This window comes from Parasteatoda tepidariorum, chromosome 4, assembly GCF_982258835.1.
Source record: "Parasteatoda tepidariorum strain Cologne lab strain chromosome 4, Ptep-v5.0, whole genome shotgun sequence".
NCBI lineage: Eukaryota > Metazoa > Arthropoda > Arachnida > Araneae > Theridiidae > Parasteatoda > Parasteatoda tepidariorum.
In genome coordinates, this window is record NC_141758.1 from 45,772,285 (window position 1) to 45,779,314 (window position 7,030).

General features: G+C 30.4%; 1 long non-coding RNA gene across 1 annotated transcript; it reads right to left on the minus strand.

Annotated features, from left to right (window-relative positions):
- Positions 1-1,947: 1,947 nt before the first annotated feature.
- Positions 1,948-6,302, minus strand: LOC147810939 (uncharacterized). Its single transcript, XR_015433039.1, has 2 exons — positions 6,166-6,302; positions 1,948-3,750 (listed from the first exon to the last, which is right to left on the minus strand). It is a non-coding gene; the product is annotated as an uncharacterized LOC147810939 (long non-coding RNA).
- Positions 6,303-7,030: the final 728 nt, after the last annotated feature.

Below are 7,030 nucleotides of genomic sequence, written 5' to 3' on the forward strand. Positions count from 1 at the left end.
TATTTCCTGCAGTGATCGAGATGGTCTATGCAAGGATGTTACGTTTGCTATCCACGATGGTAAATCCCAAGTGCCCGTCGTGAATCCTAGTAGCGTAAAATTACAATTAAAGAAAAATCGTGTTATCTTGCGAGGAAATTTGGTATCTGAAAATGGTTAAAGAAGGTTAACTGAAAATGGTTTAACCAATTCAATGGTTAAAGAAGATGCGGATTCAACCCCAGCCGTTTTATTAGCAAAAGAAATTGTGCGAAATCCTATCGATAGAGAATGTGTTAAAATTGGACCATCAATAAATAAGGAACAGCAGCAAATTTTATGCGATTTGTTAAATGAATTTAGGCTGTGTTTTGTTTTAAACAAGATGAACTAGGATGCATTAATAATACTATAATGCGTATCATTGAGACACCAGGTAGTAAACCTGTTTCTCGTTCACCCTACCGAGCACCGAACTACGAGAGACAAGTTTTAAGAGAAATCGTTCAAGAATTAAAAGATCAGGGTGTTATTCGTGACAGTTCTTCTGAATACAGTAGTCCTGTTTTGCTTGTATCTAAGAAAACTGGTGATCATCGTATGGTAATTGATTACAGACATTTAAATTCACAAACTATTAAGGATAAATTTCCATTACCCTGCATCGATGATTTGCTTGAAAGACTGTCTGGTTTTAGTTTATTCTGCATCCTTGATGCATGTCAAGGATTTAATCAGATAGCAATGGATGAAGAATCCTCACGAAAGGCAGCTTTTACAACTCCTGATGGACATTATGAGCCTACACGTTTGTTTTTTGGCTTATCGAATGGACCGCCTGTTTTTCAGCGAGCGATGTCATTAGCTTTGGGTGATTTGCTTTGGAACGGTGTATCGTGTTATATTGACGATATATTCTTTGGTTCGATCGGCTTTGATGATATGATAGTGAAGCTTCGACAAGTACTTGAAAAGTTGCTAAAAGCTGGGGTAACACTGAAGCTATCTAAATGTGAATTCGGAATGTCAGATATTGAGTATTTGGGATTTGTAATTGATAAAAATGGAATATGACCAGGTCCAAGAAAACTTGCTGCCATTGCTGAATACCCCGCTCCTACACTCTAAAAACTGTACCGCTGATTTCAGAGGCACATTTGGATCGTTTGTGCCTCTGAATTTTAAGGGCACAACGTGCCTTTAAAAATGAAAGGCACAATGTACCTCTGATTTCAGAGGCACATTTGGATCGCTTGTGCCTCTGAATTTTAAGGGCACAACGTGCCTTTAAAAATGAAAGGCACAATGTACCTCTGATTTCAGAGGCACATTTGGATCGTTTGTGCCTCTGAATTTTAAGGACACAACGTACCTTTAAAAATGAAAGGCACAATGTACCTCTGATTTCAGAGGCAAAATCAGATGTACCTCTTAGCTTGAAAGGTACATTGTACCTTAGATTTTGCTTTTATGAACCACTCATTGAAATAAGCATTTAGTGGAACCAAAACCTGTTATTTACCAGATTTGAACACACTTTTTTTTTACCCATTCGTAATTTGCTTGCACTTCATATAAAAAGGGGTTTACACTATTACCAAGATATTAATTATAATAATTCTTAATGAAAAATATTTCCCAATTCTTTGAATATTGGCCACTTGAGGTGATCATCTCAAGGGATTCCATCTAATGCTTTTTCATAGGCAATTATAAAATATGTAAATTTATACAATTTCTTTAATTATGTTGCGTTTAATGATACTTCAACAATTACAATGATGTTTTTCTAATCAGATATAGGTATAAAAAATATTTATTTCTGTTAAACCAAGTCAATATAATTCATGGACTTTTTTTTCCAAAAAGTATCCTCAAAATGGAAATTTCTTATAAATTTAGATATTTTTTAAATATTTAGAGATTCAATAAAATAGCTTTATAAGAATCAAAATTAAACACTAAATATCATGAAATCTAATATCTTTTATTTTCACACATAAAGAACAATATTACATAATTTAGTAACAGTTGCACACAAATATGGAAAAATATAGAACTTTCACAATATTTTAAAATTATAGATGTAGATTTTGAACAATTTGTATGTTTTATAACATCAAATATGTTTAATCAAATGACTTTACAAGTGTAAAATCAAAGATTTCTTTCTATTGAAATGAATTTTTTTTTAAAAGCCTGATTTTGGCGAAGCATATTAACCCATTAGTCGCCATCATTCCCATTTTGGGAACATTAGCTTTCAATTTTTTTAGAACTAACTGTACTTAATATTACTTAATTGACAATTTTATTTGAGCTCTGAATATATGAAAAGAATTTTGCAATTTTTTTTGAAAGCTTGTTTCAGAATTTTTATTTTTTATAGTATTTTAAAAATCGTGAAATTCCGCATTTTTATCCCCAATCATTAAACATGCATTTGTTTTATAAATATTAAAATAAAAATTATTTTAACTTAAACTTGATTACAACAATCTAATGTACTAAATAAAACTAGCCCATAGAGAAAATGTACAATGGCTAGTTTACAATTGAAGAAAAAAGACCTTGTTCCCTTTTGAGGGAAAGTATTGGCGAAAGCTGTTTTCAAACGAAAAACAAGATGCAGATTATTTTAGCAGAAAAAATATTTTTTCATGACAATAATATATGCACTAATTTAATAACGCAGAACATAGCGTCGATTCGGGTTTATCTTTATATTACTACACTAATCTAATACGTTGCCAAAAATAAACCTTAATCTATGTTTATTTCCTCCCCTCAAACACGATAAAACATCTGCATTTTTCAATCTCTCCCCCATTCATTGCACGTTTACTCCTCCCCAACAGCAAAATGACTCTAAATTTCTATTTGCATTTTTATAAAATAATTAATTTATAATAAATTTGTATTATGTTTAAAAGTTTCCTACAGAAAAAATCTATCATAAAAAATTTCTAACATTTTCCTTTGGCTAAGAATTTTAAAATCTGGCAAATAATTTGAAATACTTAGTATAGGCTATGTATATATATATAGTAATATCATAATTAAAGGTCAATAAAGAAAAAGTGCAGGTAAAAAAAGAAAAAACAACACCGGAAGCAAAATTATAATGGTAAACACACTTAATACAATGAGTAATTTAACCAGTGAGAATAGCCAAAACCAAATTTACAAAAATTATAATAATTTAAAATAAAACAAAATTAAAAAAATTAGCACTATAATGAGAAAATAAAATATCATAGTAAAAGGTGATAACATATAGATAAATTTGCTTTACAGAGTGGAACAACTGTAAGTCAATTTTACTTGGAAATGGTAAGATTCGTTTAATGCAGACCCTTATAAAAAAAGTCCACACGTTTCGCAGAGAACTTTTATTAAAACATTTTCCAAATTTTGAAAAAAATCAAATGACACACATTTTTCTTTCTTTTAGTTTTCACTAGTTATTAATACAGAATCACAATAATTCAGAGAAATAGCAACGGACATTTAAAGGTTGTATCCGGAAGAAAAAATGCTCAACACTTCGCCGGGGGAGGTACATGGGCAAAGCATTTGCAGAGGAGGCCTGATCAAATCCTTCCCACAGCATCCACATTATTTATAGTTTAGCATTGACCACAGTGCTGATGTAAAATACCCTCCGAGGTAGTTGGATCATGGGTTTGAGTCCCCTGGACGCCAGACTAACTGTAGCAGGCTTAGTGGTTTTCCTCTCCATGTCAGTGTTTTGTCATGCATTCATCTCGGCTAGAACATTTAAAACAGGACTTATCAATGTAAGAGTATTTTATTTGAATAAGTTGTTAAAAGTTTCTATCACAATGTACACAAATACATTCATGAAGATTTTATTACATTAAGAATAGGTTTAGCTAAAATAATTTTTATATATAATATTATTGAACTAATTTAACACGTTGAATGCCATAGGGGTCACCGGTGACTGGTGCCTAGATTATTCGAAACACATAACTCGAATAAATTTTTAATGCTCTAATTTTTTTTTTATATTATTATTACTAAAATGGTTTGAAGAAATAATTGTAATATATACCGAAAAAATCATTTTGGCCAGACGGACAAGCCATGTAAAATTAGTGTGGCATTCAACATGTTAAAGAAAAAAAAAGTGTAAATCTATCTAAGCTTAAATACATAAGAAAGTGCAAGGATTGTTCTTAACACAAAACAAAATTGGAGTCAACAAAGAAAATTCAAATGTAAATCGAAAAGTAATTATTTATTATTTATAAAAATATTTAATAATTAAAAACATTTTTTTGCATTTACTGGAACACAGTCGAGACAAAAAGTAACAGCAAAAAAAACTATTAATCATTTAGTTATACTAATAATATAAATTTAGATTACACAAACATTAAATTGTCTTTCAGAGAGCAAAAAAAAAAAAAAATTTTTTTCACTGTATCAAGTTTATACACATATCAATCCTTACAATCAATATATTTTCTTTCTAAATATTGTTATCAAAATTGCTTCGCTTCATATTTTTTTTACTACAGTTCAGGAAAAGCATTAATTATAGATTAATAAAAGTTTTTTGATAATGTTATTCTAAGTAACACACGTAATTTAGCAATAACAATAAAAAAAAATAAAAGTTTCTTAAAAATTATTATCACTGATGCTGAATTAGAAAGTTTTACTAGGTAGCTTTTCGTAGCAAGAAAACATGGAGTATAAAGTGTTGAGCATTGAATATGAAGTACCAAATATTTTTTAAATAAAGTATTCAGTATATATCGATAAAGCATTAAGAATTTATCTTGGAAAATGCCAGTGACACAACAGCGATTCTGCATATCTAATCCATTTGTGATCCAATGAATGTTATGCAAATAATTTTTTTATTTTTTATATATAGTTATTGATATCAAAATTATGTAAATTAAACTGCTCTAGTTAGCAATACTTTAATATTTTTCAAAAAGTTCAAGCTGTTAAGTACTTGGCATTATATTATTTTAAACAAAGAGCAAGGTACTCATCACCGCCCATCACTCAACCATGACCAAAAATCCTATTTCTAGAGCTTTACTTTTTAACGGCCATGGTTAAAATGCCATGTAATTTTGATACTGGTCAGATAAAGTGGACTCCGCTTGAGCTAGCTCGTTTGAATCTTCTGCACGATAACCAATGAGAGAACTTTCAGTTGTGGCGGAATTTATATGCAAAGTATACACGCCAGTTGTTTTATACATTGCCAGGATCTAACTCATTACCCTAGTTCTCTAATAAGCAGTGTGAAAGATAATTTAACCAGCTGTGCCACAAGAGCACCCTGGAGCAAGCTATTAATCCTTTTTAAAAATCAAATAAATTAAATTTCAATTTGAAATGTTACAATTTTTAAAAGGAGTTTCACAGTCGTAAATAATTATATATCCCATGTTATCTATTTTGAGTCATAAATTCAAAACTAAAATTTGAAATTATACACTGAAAGCTGTGATGTTAGAATAAAACATTTTTAAACATTACTTTTTCAAAAAAAATAATAACTAATTAAAAATTTATAAATCATTAGAAGATTGCCTTTTTCTCCCATGCTTACACCATATTTAAAATATAAATAAAGCATAATCTTATTTTTTTCTTCAGGTTTATGTCAACTGTAAGTTTAGTAACAGTTTGAAATAATTATAATTAGATATCAATGTCAATTGTTTTCTAAAATAGCTAATAATTGAAAGTATACTTTTCATAATTATAATAAAAATTCGAAAACATTCTTCGTTGTTTTTTAAATTATTCAATCATTCTGTGAGAGAATTTCTGTGATAGCTCTCGAATGTAAACTAAGATAAACAAAAAAGCAAATTGGTATTTCAAATAAAAATGATTTCTTATTCATAGCTATCGCCACATTGAAAACCTCATACAAAATTATAATCAAACACTACAGAACAAATATAGGGCACTTTAAAAACATTCCTCTTAATATTATAATGATAAAACATAAATAATACAACTACAACAGAAATGTAAACATAACTAGGGTTAGCTCTCTCGCTTAAACATTTTTATAAGATTTGTAGCATTAATAATTCAGTAATAAAAATTGAAATGTATTAATAAAAAAGATGCCGTCGTTACTTAGGAATAAATATAAAAATAAGATATAAGTATTAAACTTACCAAATTCAAGCATTTTTATAACATCGATAGAACACATTTGTAGACAAACTTCTTCCATCGGTAGCGTGGATGGGAAGGGACAGAAAACGTATTTCGTCATAAAATTTTTCACTGATGTGCGCATGCGCTTGTTCTCCGTTACATGATCGTACCGAAGAAAAAGAAATGAAAGGCACAAAAGTCTTTTCGTACCGCGCATTGACTGGCGTTTGCTTTGGTGCCTTCAATTTCTCGTGGTGCCTCTCATTTTTAAAGGCACATTAGTTATGTGCCTCTTACGCGAGAAAATACACGGTACATTTAGCTTGTGCCTCTGAAATCAGAGGTACAGTTTTTAGAGTGTAAGACCAAAGATGAATTGCGTCGTTTTCTTGACTTAACAAGTTTCTTTCGCCGATTTATAACACGATATGCTTCAATTGCTGAACCCCTCACAAGGATGATAAGAAAAATTCATCGTTCACATGGACTGATGATCAAAATGATGCTTTTGAAAACTTACGTTCTAAATTAGTATCGAGACCAGTGTTGAAACTATTTGATCCACGCGATGAAACTGAATTACACACTAATGCAAGCTCTGTTGGATTAGCTGGAATGCTCTTGCAACGAAATAAGTCTAGTGTTTTTCAGTTAGTTTATTCCGTAAGTCGCCGAACAACTCCTGAAGAAGAAAAGTATCATTCAAGTCGTTTAGAACTGATAGCTGCGGTATGGTCAATGACTAGACTTCGTCCTTTGTTGTTGGGTTTGCAATTTACATTAGTCACCGACTGTTCAACAATAACATACTTGAATACGCAAAAGAACATTAAACCCCAGGTAGCGAGATGGACTGAACTGTTGAGCGAATTTAATTATAATG